We start from the raw sequence: 13,498 nt of genomic DNA, 5'->3' as shown, positions 1-13,498 counted from the left end.
ATATATATATATATATATATATATATATATATATATACATACATATACATACATACATACATACATACATACATACACATACCTGCAACCTGCGTTTTGTTGATATTTGAATCTCTGCCTATGATTATTTATGGAATTCCATAGATTTTCGACTCCAAGCTTGTCCATGGGGTTGTAAGTTCATAAGTTCATAAATATATGTTTTCCCTGGGAAGTATGAGATGCCATGAATATGTATGTGGAGGCGCAATGGCCCAGTGGCTAGGGCAGCGGACTGGCGGTCGGAAGATCGCGGTTTTGATTCTCAGCCCGGGCGTTGTGTGTGTTTATTGAGCGAAAACACCTAAAGCTCCACGAGGCTCCGGCAGGGAGTGGTGGCGACCCCTGTTGTACTCTTTCACCCCAACTTTCTCTCTCTCTCTTTCTTCCTGTTTCTTGTGTAACGCTGCAATGGACTGGCGTCCCGTCCAGCAGGGGGGAACACATACGCCATAGAAACCGGGAAACTGGGCCCATGAGCCTGGCTAGGCTTTAAAAGGGCGCATAATAATAAATAACTGAATATGTATATGCATATAAATTTGTATTGTTAGGGAATCCAGCGTAAGTTCATGGAAGTATGTGAATATTTGAATACTTAGAAATGCAATAAAATAAATTCGTATATTTATTTTTAAAAAAATGATAAGATGTGATATATTACTCTTTTACTCTTTTTCTCTTTTACATGTTTAAGTCATTTGACTGCGGCCAAGCTGGAGCACCGCCTTCAGTCGAGCAAATCGACCCCAGGACTTATTCTTTGTAAGCCTAGTACTTATTCTATCGGTCTCTTTTGCCGAACCGCTAAGTTCCGGGGACGTAAACACACCAGCATCGGTTGTCAAAACAATTTTCTTTTTACCTGGAATGTATATTGAATTCTTTGTAGTGGATCCTCTGCAAGGTGTGACATCTCACAAAACACCTTTTTAACACCTGAAAATATTAACTGGTAATTACTCGGAATTTTTCCAGAACATCATAAAAAACCTTATAGTGTTTATTTACAGTGACCTTGAAATTTCAAAAAGAGCTAAAGAGTTTGCCCTTCAACAACGTCTGTGGTCACAACTCTCATTTACCTGGTGTGAGATGCTTGAAAAGACAAATAATTTCTGTATCATCTAATGTTTATAGATCTGGAAGAAATGTTTCCAACATCGATATCTCGTTGAAAACATTAGCATTTTTAACATACTTTTGGGGGAACATCTATTTTGGTTTAACTTTTATGACAATCGCCTATCATTCATCTTCTGAAGAGAATGTCGTAACTCTCGGTCTCTCTCGCTCTCTCTCTCTCTCTCTCTCTCTCTCTCTCTCTCTCTCTCTCTCACCCTCTCTTTCTTTCTCTCTCTTTCCATCTTTCTCTCTCTTTCCATCTTTCTCTCCCTCAGTTTATACACATATTCATATACATATGCACTCATATATACATGCACTCATACATACATACATACATACATACATACATACATACATACATACACATATACACATACAAGAAAATATATACACACATATCTATGTATTTATTTACTTTTCATCTCTTAAGTCTACCGTCTGTTTAATGGTAAAACAATTCGAAATTTCTAATTGTTGCGTGACTTCTCAATATTAAATTCTAATCGAACATTCTAGAAAGAATTCTACTTCACGCTATCGAACTTGCAATTTTAGAACAGTTCAATTTTTTTCGGGTCACCCTTGACCCTCTTGGCCCTTGGGTTACTTTTAAAACTTTCTGTCGATATGAAGCCGACACACGTGTCCACAAATGCTGTTATTGTCCCTAGACAATAAGCCAGTCGTTATCCTTAATGGCATGCCAAATTTGGAGGATTCTACTTGCCATTTAGTAATTATGACACATCCTCTAGAAGCGGAGATAATTTTAACAAAACACAATATTATATTGTAAGGTATTTAATATACCTGTATTGATATACCTGCATATAAACATATATTCACAGGCATAAAAAAAAATATAAATACATACACATTTCCATACATATAAATGTATACAGATAAGGACATACATACGCATATAAATATGAACCTTGACATTTTACTTGTTTAAAATTTTACCTGATGATCGTGGATAGTATATTATGATGTCTTTTATGACTGCATTAAATAAATAAAATTCTACCGAGACAGCTGTCGTAAATTTTAAACGCCATTTGTGTTTACTACACACACACACACACACACACACACACACACACACACACACACACACACACACACACACACACACACACATACACACACACACACACACACACAAGCACACACACATGCACACATATATGCATGTAGACACACACATATGCCACTGGCTACCGAGTTATTTCTCTTAGCTCATTTTTTGTTCAAACTATCTGTCTATACATGCATACATACATACATACATACATACATACATACATACATACATACGTACATACATTTGTATATATACACACACACGTGATCCAACTACCCATGTATCAAGCGCACTATCCACCCATACACTCAGCCACCGAATCCAGAGTACCACCTACCCAGCCCACCACCCAGACAGACACTGAGACAGAGTAAACACTAAATTGTGTTGACCCCCAGCGAGGCATTTGTTTTTTTTTTACTTTATTTTGAATGCTTTACTCTCGACAACTGCACACACGCATGCGCGCGCGCGTGCACGCACACACACACACACACACATACATGGACACGCACACGCACACACATACTCACACATACGCGCGCGCACACCGGTGTTTTCAATGGTTCCAATGGCTGGTAACTGATGTCTTACTGGTCGGTTGTAGGTCAGGGTCGAACTGTTTTGTAAACAAACACTACCCAATGCAGCAGAGATACACAGATACACACATGTATATAAAGACACACACACACACACACACACACACACACACACACACACACACGCACACACACACACACACACATGCACCTATTCACAGAGACACGCATGCGTATGCACATACTTATTAGCATGAATACATATACATACACCACTACAAATTCACACACAAAAGCTGCCGTCTATCAAGGTTTGTAAAGAACAGAGAAATAAAAAAAGAAAATAGTAAGAAAACAAACAAGAAAAAAATAATAATTATACAACCTACTCCGTCTCCACCCTTCTAGTAATAATAATAATAATAATAATAATAATAATAATAATAATAATAATAATAATAATAATGTTGATGATGATGATGATGATGATGATGATGATAATGATGATGATAGTAAAAAAAAAAAATACAATGTCATGCAGACGTAATGGGAAGAGAGTTCTAGTTTAGAAACTCACCTCGTCTGGGTGGATTTCTTCATTTTCAGTAAGAGGGGTGGTAGGTTTTGTTTGTGTTCCTTCTCGAAACAATTAAATGACTAGGCCAAACGGAAATGATCTACGAGGTGTGTCGGCGTTGTAGAAATAGCAGTCAAGTCCATTTCACATTAAATTACGTTAATTATTGGATACAGCTATACAGATGGTGTGGTCACTGTTGGGATGTCTCTTTTAGATAAATTTGCCTGGTCTGTGAGAAGGGACCAGGTCAGGCCTATTACGTTCGCAGTTTTCTCCTGAGACTTCAGAGAACAGCGCGGTTAATGTTAGTGGTGGATAGGTGTAAGCTTGTGGTTTCAGGAAAAAACTTGTGTGCTCGGAGGGATTTTTCAGTGGGGAGGAAGGACTGGATAGAGTGATTATTGCAGAGTCTTGGGTGATTGTAGTTGATGGACACAGTGAGCGGAGGATGGGAGAAGGCAAATGGAGAGAGATGAGTGAGTGGAAAATGCCTGAGTGGAAGTGAGACAAGACTAGTAAACTTCAAAGTACAGAGGCCGCTGCAGTGACCGTAGGAAAGTCACTGAGGGGACACAGTGCGTCTAAGGACCAGAGATTGGAGTGTAATAGTCGAGTGACTTCATGTTAGTCAAATGGCTTTTATTTTGAGTGCATTGTAGGATGTCGGTACATATACGACGAATACCGTCTCAGTTGTGAGAGCAGCTCATCGTGGGTCCCATACAAACTTTGTAGAAAGTTATTAGTTTATCGGTGCTGAAAAGTTTTCTGACTCTCAAGATGTGGGACACTCTTTGAAACAGTCTTTACTATGAGGAGGATGTGTGATCACTAGGGGAGATCTGCGGTGATGATGAAACAGAACATTTGTAGAACGATTTTAGTTGCCTTCTGTTATGGCTGTTTAAGGTGGAGGATTGCACTTCTAGACTGTTTAGTGGTCGTGTCTTTACGCTACTGAATTAGACGATAGTAGCGGTCCTCATTGGAAGATGTTTACAAGAAATGGCGTTGACAATGAAATGGATAGCACAAGTTTGTGGCTGCAAGAAAAATATGTGCACGCAGGGGTTTCCAGTGAACCAACATCTTAGGAAGGAAGGACAGGGCTTTGTGATTATTGCAGAGTCTTGGGTAATTGTGACTGATGGACGCAATGAGCAGTCCTCATTGGAAGATGTTTACAAGAAATGGTCTTGACAAAGAAATGGCGTTTCTAGACATTGTACTTCCCGGGACATTTCACGAGTTTCCCACGATCCCTCCATGAAAAATGTGACATTATACATATTAAAAGGGTTGCACAAAAATTAAAGAAAAGCATCGAGTTTGGAGTGAGGTGTTTAAGTTTCATGTGGATGATGCTTAGATATGGAAGTTTAGGGATAAAAGAAGTGTGATGTTATTGACGAGCATGTTATGCGCCATTGATGTACAGGAGGAAGTGTGTGTGGAACAAGACGGAACTTTGATGCACACCATAGCTGATAGAATGTGAGTCAGAGTTAGTCTAATCAGCTCATATCGCAATGGCACGATCTGACAGGGAGCCTTCAATACGAAAAAGGAGATGAAAGAGGACCATGCAGAGACAGTTTTACTAGGAGATTGGTGTGACAAACACAGTGGAAGGTACTTTGCTGACATTAGGGGCAATAACATTGTTCCTACTGAATCTTGCACAAGAGGGTTCACTGGTCAGTAACAAGTCATACTAACGGTTATTAAGGACCAAAGATTAAAATTATTGCAGGTGGTTGTTAATGACTGAGTTCCACTAGCATAGACCATAATGGGTCAAGGCGGCAATTCACATAGGCTGCTTTTTTTTAAATGCAGACTTATACGTATATTATGTTATGTGTTTTTTTTCTGTTGGGGTGGATAGACGCATAGCATAATCGTGGGCTTTTCAGGGCGGCACAAAGTCTATCAACACCATTGTTGAATCAACCAGCTTAAAATGTTTGGAAGTGAGAGAGATTGTTGGATTCTTGTGAATGTATAGAGATCGAAGAAGGAATGCACTTAATGGGATGAATTGTAGCGTGTTTTTAAAGAGAGAGAGAGAGAGGGGGAAGAGAGAGAGAGAGAGAGAGAGAGAGAGAGAGGGGAAGAGAGAGAGAGAGTGAGAGAGAGAGAGTGAGAGAGAGAGAGAGTGAGAGAGAGAGAGAGTAATGGAAAGGACATTGCGAGGGACCAGTAGCCGTATTGTTTTGTTTTGACTGGGCAGACTTTTGATTAAAGACCTTCCAGTTGTGACCATCATATCTTTTTGCTTAGCTCCAGATTTTCCCCAGATATAATTTAAGACGGTTGGGTGCAATTTCAGGAAGAATTAGCTGCTATTTCTGGCAGGTGCATGGACGATGCAGTAGCCAACATGGTTAAAAATCTGGATTTGAACCGAGTGCCGGATCATTTTCTCTTCACAGTTACGTTCTTCATGCCAAACAAGCAGAGTTGAAGTCAACACTGCAACATAATAACATTCAGTATTATAATATCTTATTCACAACTATGTGGCACGAGCATTAAATAGTCAAGGATACACTGCAATATTCGTAGCACAAATCTTTAAAAGTTCTCGTGCATAGAGTTGTCTGAGTCAGTAGGAGGTCGGTTTGTATTCTGTAGCTCGTGGCCGTATGTTTGACTTCTATTTCACAAATGCCTCACAATACTTAGCTATAAATATACATCAAGTGATAAGTACTATTTGCCATAATAAACAGTGGTATATCAGTAAAATGGACAAGTATTTCTTTTGCTTGCAAAACTGATTTCAGTCCCTCTCATTAAGAGGAGGGTTGCGCCTTTTCTGCTTAACGACTGGAAGATAAGAGATATTTAGTAGATTAACTTTTGGATTATAGTAGATTACCTATCATTGAAAAGCTATCTATGAACGAAAAGATATCCATCTGAGGAAGGATTATCTAAAGAACATTCACCCGCGAATAGATATCTGTCCACGCAAGGATATATATTTGAGAAGGGAGATCTACGTAAGGAAGGACATTAATTTAAGAAATGATGTGTAAGAAAGGACATATTTCAAAGAAAGAACGTTTATCTAAGAACTGACAATGTTTCAAAGAAGGACATATTTTCAGTACAAGAAAGGACATATGAGAATGCACATCTAAGAGAGATTTAAGAAAATACATTTATCATGAAAAAGGCATCTATCCGAGAAAGAATATTTTTCAATGAATATTTAAAAAAAAGTCTCAGAAAATACAGCTATCATTGAAAAGATATCTATTTGAGAAAGGATGTTTTCAAGGAAGAATATATCTTCTGCCCCAGAAAGCATATCTAAGAAAGGACAGCTACTCGCCGATAGGAGTAGTTTCGCATCTATAGAAATCTCTCCTTAGTGTGGATCTGTAAAATGTTTACTTTTAGTTCTTGAAAATTTGAATGGCATTTTTTTTCTACAGTGTTGTATGACTCATTCAAACGAATGATAAGTAAACCACCTGGGCACTACTGTCTCGATTCCTTGGACCCATGGGACCAGTTACTCGCTTTATATTTGATCGGGACCATGACAATCTCTCTAAACGGGACGCCAGTCTGTTGCAGGGTTACGCAGTTATAGCTGAATGACGTGAAATGAAGTGGTTTGCTTAAGACATAACCTATAGTCAAGTCCGGAATCAATTAAGCATTGGGAACTCTCATTTCCTGCCTTTAATGCTATCTATAGTGGAAATCCTCAAACAAAGCAAGATATCCACCAGGATGTGATAGAGCTGAACGTTCGATGGATTATAGACACAAACTATTTCATGCAATTTTTGACAGAACTAGGAGCCAAACTGAAGTAAATAGTACATCTAGTTGAGCCGATTGGGTGGAATTGTTTCGTAGGAGGTCGAGTTGTGGGGAAGTTTTTCTCCCCCAATCGTCTTCTCCAGAGTCACACAAAGAAAACAACACTAGTATGTAGGAAAGGACATAGTCAATCTAATCATTATGATTTAAGTAGCACGCTTATTTTATCGTGTTTGTGAAGATGAAAAATAAACCCATCTTTTCTTCATGATTTGAACTCACAAGAGAAAGAACGAAACTAAATGTCCTATAATATTGCATTAATACAATTTGGAACAATATTGGGCGAATTACTATATTTTGGTTAGTTAGAACATTTATTAATTAATAGCAAAATGAATTGTTACGTAAGTTTCACCCGCTTATTTCGTCTTTTTCTCTTGTATATTGTCGCTCTAAGTTATCTCTGTCTTTGAACTTTTACCATTATCTAGCTATAGCGATTATTTTTTATACGATTAATGGATGGACTAGTCGTTACGTTAATGTCATCTCTCAGTATTAACCAAGGGTTAACAAATAATAGGTCTCTTTTCGGAAGGTAGATAACTTATCTGCTCTGTCACTTGCATATTTCAAATTAAAATTTATTAGTAATCGAAGCTGCAGATAGCTTTATAAGGGAAATAACTATCATTAGACCTTTATTTTTTTCCAATGAAAGTTATTTCCCCTGAAGATGTCTTTTTTTTGTTTGCCATTTAACAGTTAATAAAACATGACAGTACGTGAGACAACATACATGGCGTGAAAGATTACTGTAGAAGCCTTGATTCACAAAGACCTCACTCTGATATTAAATGCATGAATGAATTCTATTAACTTCAGTTTATTCACTTGTAAAAGACATGAAAATGCCAAATTATTCCTCAATGTCTAGAACAGTACTTCTCAATCAATTTGACTGTGGTGAACTGAAGATCAACTAATAATAATAATAATCCTTTCTACTATAGGCACGAGGCCTGAAATTTTTGGGGAGGGGACTAGTCAATTACATGGAGCCTAGTGTTTAACTGATACTTAATTTTCGACCTCGAAAGGATGAAAGGCAAAGTCGACCTCAGTGGAATTTGAACTCAGAACAAAAAGACGGACGAAATACCGCTAAGCATTATAAAAATATAAATATGTCGATGCATTTAGAAAAAAAGTTAAAAGCAAACTACATGTTAAGTCGAAAATTTAGTAAAAAAATATACGCAAAATTATTGCTTTTCCTGTAACTCGTTTTTCAAGACACTAATGTTTTTCAAGACACTAATGTTTTTCAAAATATGTTTTTCAAAATTCTTTAAAAATCTACGACGCACTAAGATACCGCTTCGACGGTTAACGCTTTGAACGTGGAAAACAAATACACCCACTGAAAAATGTATTACCGTTAAGCAGAGAAAACGGTTTTACTCTGCGGCTTTGGAAAAGCTCTCTTTATATTCTAAGAAACGGAGATACCCACAGTAATACTTTTTACAGAAGACAACCCAACGTGAAGAAACATCTGGACACTTTAGAAATAAACTACAATGTTGTTGCATTGCAAAAATCGGCTATACTTGGAACTGCACACATACTGCATAAAGCGTTGTTTGTCTGAGATCCATGTTGGGACTTGAAAGACGGCACAAATCCCCGGTCAACACAGAATCTTTAATCTACAACATCACAATGTCCGATACTGTGCGATGTATTCACTAATAATAATAATGATAATAATGATAATAATAATAATAATAATAATAATAATAATAATAATAATAATAATAATAATAATAATAATAATAATAATAATAAAGAGTAAATTGTAGGGGCATAGAATTGCCAAACGGAGTGAGAATGGAAGACCCAGATGATGATGGTACAAGTACCTCGGGATCCTGGAGCTGGACAATATCTTGCACAAAGAAATGAAAGACAAGGTCATCACTGCATATTTCAAGCGCCTCAAACTTCTCTTAAAATCAAAACTCAACTCAAGGAGCCTTGTGACTGTCATCAACACATGGGCAGTTGCTGTAGTCCGCTATAGTGCACCCATCCTGAGATGGACACAAGCGGAGATTGACCAACTCGATCGTACTACCTGAAAGACAATGACAATGCATGGTGAGCTCGATCCTAAGGGTCTGCATAAAGAGAGGTAAATATGGACGTGGGCTGATTAGCATACGGGAGTTCATCAACAGTGAAAGAAGAAATATGGCAGAATATTTGGTAAACAGCAAACAAGACATGCTACAGTATGCTGCTAGTGCAGAAGGAGCTGAGAAATATGAACTTAAGAGTGCTCATGAATTCCGATCAAGAACAGCCAACGAGAGAGAAGAAACCCTACTCCGTATAGAATTACATGGTCAGTTCCACCGTGAAACCAACAAATTAAAAGACCAGGAAGCATCATAGAGGTGGGTCAACAAGAGTGACCTAAAAAAGAAGACTGAAAGCCTAATCATCGCCGCCCAGGATCAGGTACTGAATACCAACTCAGTGAAAAAGAATATATACTACACGAGTGCATCAGATCTCTGCAGAATGTGTGGGAAGAGGGTAGAAAGCGTGACTCACATTGTTAATGCTTCTGAAAGTCTTGCGCAGAAAGAGTACAAGCGTAGACACGACAAGGTAGCGCAAAACCTCCACTAGCTACTATGCCATAAATATGGATATGAGGTTATGGGTCCTGGGTACCAACATACACCGGAAAAGTTAATGGACGAAAAGGGAAAGGCAAAAATACTCTGGGACTTTGATTTCCACTCAGACAAGGTTTTAAAGCACCGAAGGCCGGATATAATAACTTTTAGGAGGGACAATCAAGAGTGCCTAATAATCAACGTAGTAGTGCCAGGAGATCAACGTATTATCATGAAAGAAAGAGAAAAGATTGATAAAAATGGAGACCTGAGAATTGAGATCGCTAAGATGTAGCAGCTACGAGAGTCAAACATAAACGTTATCTCTATTGTTATCGGAACATTGGGTTTGTAACGACCGTGCGACCAGGCGATGGTGACGAGGAAATGGCTCCTTAGAACATCGCACGGTCGGTACAAATAAAAACACGAAAAGAGGATAAATGAATATGAGTGCCAAGAAGGAAAGAGAGACACAACCGGTAGAAGGTTTAAGAGAAGATTTTATTGATATGTCAACATGTATGTCTGTATGTGGGAGTGCGACATAATAAACACAATAATAGACAGGCCGTCATGTAAACAAAATGTATGTGTATACAAAGATATATGTGTGTGCGTGAAATACAGAGCACAGAAAAGAGTCTATAAGGACGTTAGAAGAAAGTCCAGACACAGGGATGGTAAGTACCAGTTCGTATTCAAGGTGCACAGTAGTTGAAGTGCTGGATCAAGAAGTTGTGGCGGCAAGGCAGAGCCGAGAAAAGATACTGTCGCACGAGAAGTTGAGGCTTCGATTTTGCAACGGTTACTTGGTACAGGAGGTCTCGCAGGTTGTACTCGCTGTTAACCATGGTGAAGCAATTCACAAACAGAGTTGAGAGAACCTGTGCGGGTGCTGCTGGTTAGTGTGTACGTAGAACAGTTGATGTAGTCAAGAAGATGACGGTGGCGACGAAGATGGAGTTTGCAGTAGGGTGTTGAACGAGGTGTTGACGAGTCTCCATGTGCTGTGTCGTGTCGTCACTGGAACTGGCTGTGTACTCTGTGGTCAGCGGCTAGACCTCAGAAGGTCTAAAGCCGACTGACAAACGTGACAGTGAAAAGCTAGCTATTTATAAGATACTATCGGCTCAAAGAGAGGTTCAGAAAGTCTGTCCCACGCGACCTTATCTGAAGGCGGCGATTGGTTGGGTTGTACCCTGGCGCGAAATAAAACAGGAGACAAAAATGCGCCAATACCAACCAATCAGAGTGGTGAACACAACAGGGTCCAAAAGTGAGGCCGACTGCTAGCTGTTAACCACTACGTCCGCACTCATGCATATATGACAGACAGAGAGATAAGTACGCTACAGGTTTAATACCACCCAATCTGAAAAAAAAAAACATCTGAAAACCTTAGAAATACCTACAATCTAGATGTATTGCAAAGGTCGGCATTACTTGGAACTGTACGCATATTGCGTAAACTACTGTCTAAGGTCCTTGTTGTGACTTGACAAATAATACAAACCCCCGGTAGGCACAATATCTTCAGTCAACAACCTCACAATATTGTATACTGTGACACGTCTCTGATAATAATAATAATAATAATAATAATAATAATAATAATAAATGCCCTAATGCAGTGCCAGACATTGGCTCCCATGGTTTTTGACCTTAACTGATTGGAAGTGTTATCATGTACATTGTTTTGTCTTGGTATAAAAGGTGGGTTGCAGCAAATATTTTGCTTGATACCACAGATTTGCTTGTTATTTGTTTGACTTTAACCAGTTGAGCATGTCCCTTGGTGGCTGACGATATGTGCATCTCTGATCATGAGCAGAAGTAGTGGGGGAGCATCACAACCATGTGTTGAGAGGAATTCTTTGAGGTTTAGATAATTCACCTTTCGAAACATGGGTGTTTCGTTCAACATCCTTAAACAACCCTTATTCAGGGACCTTTTGAGCAGTATGGGCTACTCAACCTGAAAAAAACCCATCTAACTGGGCCCCACCTGCGAGGTCATGCGCTGTTTATCTTGATCTGAGAACACCATGTCGCGCACATATGGTTGAGATGCATGTGTCTGGTGTGCCCTTATCTGACGGGTAGTTATGATGGGTATACTGGGCTTCGTATATATTAACCTAGTGTTACTCTTTCACTCAATAATAATAATAATAATAATAATAATAATAATAATAATAATAATAATGATAATAATAATAATGATAATAATAATAATAATAATCAGAAGAAGAAGAATAAGCTCAAAGCCTGAAATTTTTGGGGAAGGGGGCTAGTCGCTTTACATCGACTTCAGTGCGTAACTGGTACTTATTTCATCGATCGCCGAATGGATGAAAGGCATTGTCAATCTCGGCGGAATTTGAACCCAGAACGTAAAGCCGGACGTAATGCCGCAAAGCATTTGGCCTGGCGTGCCAACGATTCTGGCAGCTCGTCGCCTTAATAATAATAATAATCCTTTCTACTATAGGCACAAGGACTGAAATTTGGGTTGGGGGAGTAGACTAGTCGATTATATCATCCCTGGTGTTTCACTAGTACTTAATTCATCGACCCCGAACGATAATAGGCAAAGTCAACCTCGGCAGAATTTGAACTCAGAACGTAATGACAGACGAAATGTCGCTAAGCATTTTGTTCGGTGTGCTAACGATTCTGCAAGCTCGCCCACCTTATTATTATTATTATTATTATTATTATTATTATTATTATTATTATTATTATTATTATTATTATTATTATTGTTCAGTAGTTTTATTTTTATAACGTACTTTCACTTCACTACCGAGCGCAGCTCTGTGCGCCTTGGGTATGTGCTGTGGTTTGCTGTGGTGCTCTTATGTTTACTGTATTGAAAGTGGTTTGCGTAGAATGCGTGCAGTACCCAGTAGTGCATTATTATTATTATTATTATTATTATTATTATTATTACTATTATTATTATTATTATTATTATTAATAATAATAATAATAATAATAATAATGATAATAATAATAATGATAATAATAATAATAATAAGTGTTGCATTACCAGTCGATTCGAAGTTGAAATGTGAGGAAATAGAAAAGATTGAGAAATACCAGCCACTGCAGGACGAGATAGGGAAGTTATGGGGCATGAGGAAAATAATGGTGATACCGGTGGTAATTGGAGCATTAAGAGCAGTTTCCAAGGGCTTTGAAAAACATATTAAGAATATTGGTGCTGCTGTCCGGCTCGAGGTGATCCAGAAGACAGCATTACTGGGTACAGCTCGCATTCTAAAGAGAGTATTGTCTCTTTGAGTCACAGGAGAAAGCACCGCTTGAAACCTTTGGTGATTTGTTATTGCCTGCCTTCAAGTAAAGAATAACCGGTACTTAAGAACTATCCGAGAGTCTCTCATAATAGACATAATAATAATAATAATAATAATAATAATAATACCAACACCTACATGAACTTCTAACTTGTTGTCTCTTGAGGTCTCTGGGTGAGACTTGGATCCAACTTGTACAAATGCAAAACAAAAGTCAAACATAAAATAATAATAATAATAATAATAATAATAATAATAATAATAATAACAATAATGATGATGATGAAGATGATGATGATAAAATAAACTCTTATAGTCACGAGACA

The sequence above is a fragment of the Octopus bimaculoides genome, chromosome 4 (genome assembly GCF_001194135.2).
Source record: "Octopus bimaculoides isolate UCB-OBI-ISO-001 chromosome 4, ASM119413v2, whole genome shotgun sequence".
Lineage (NCBI taxonomy): Eukaryota > Metazoa > Mollusca > Cephalopoda > Octopoda > Octopodidae > Octopus > Octopus bimaculoides.
This window is presented reverse-complemented; position numbering follows the sequence as displayed.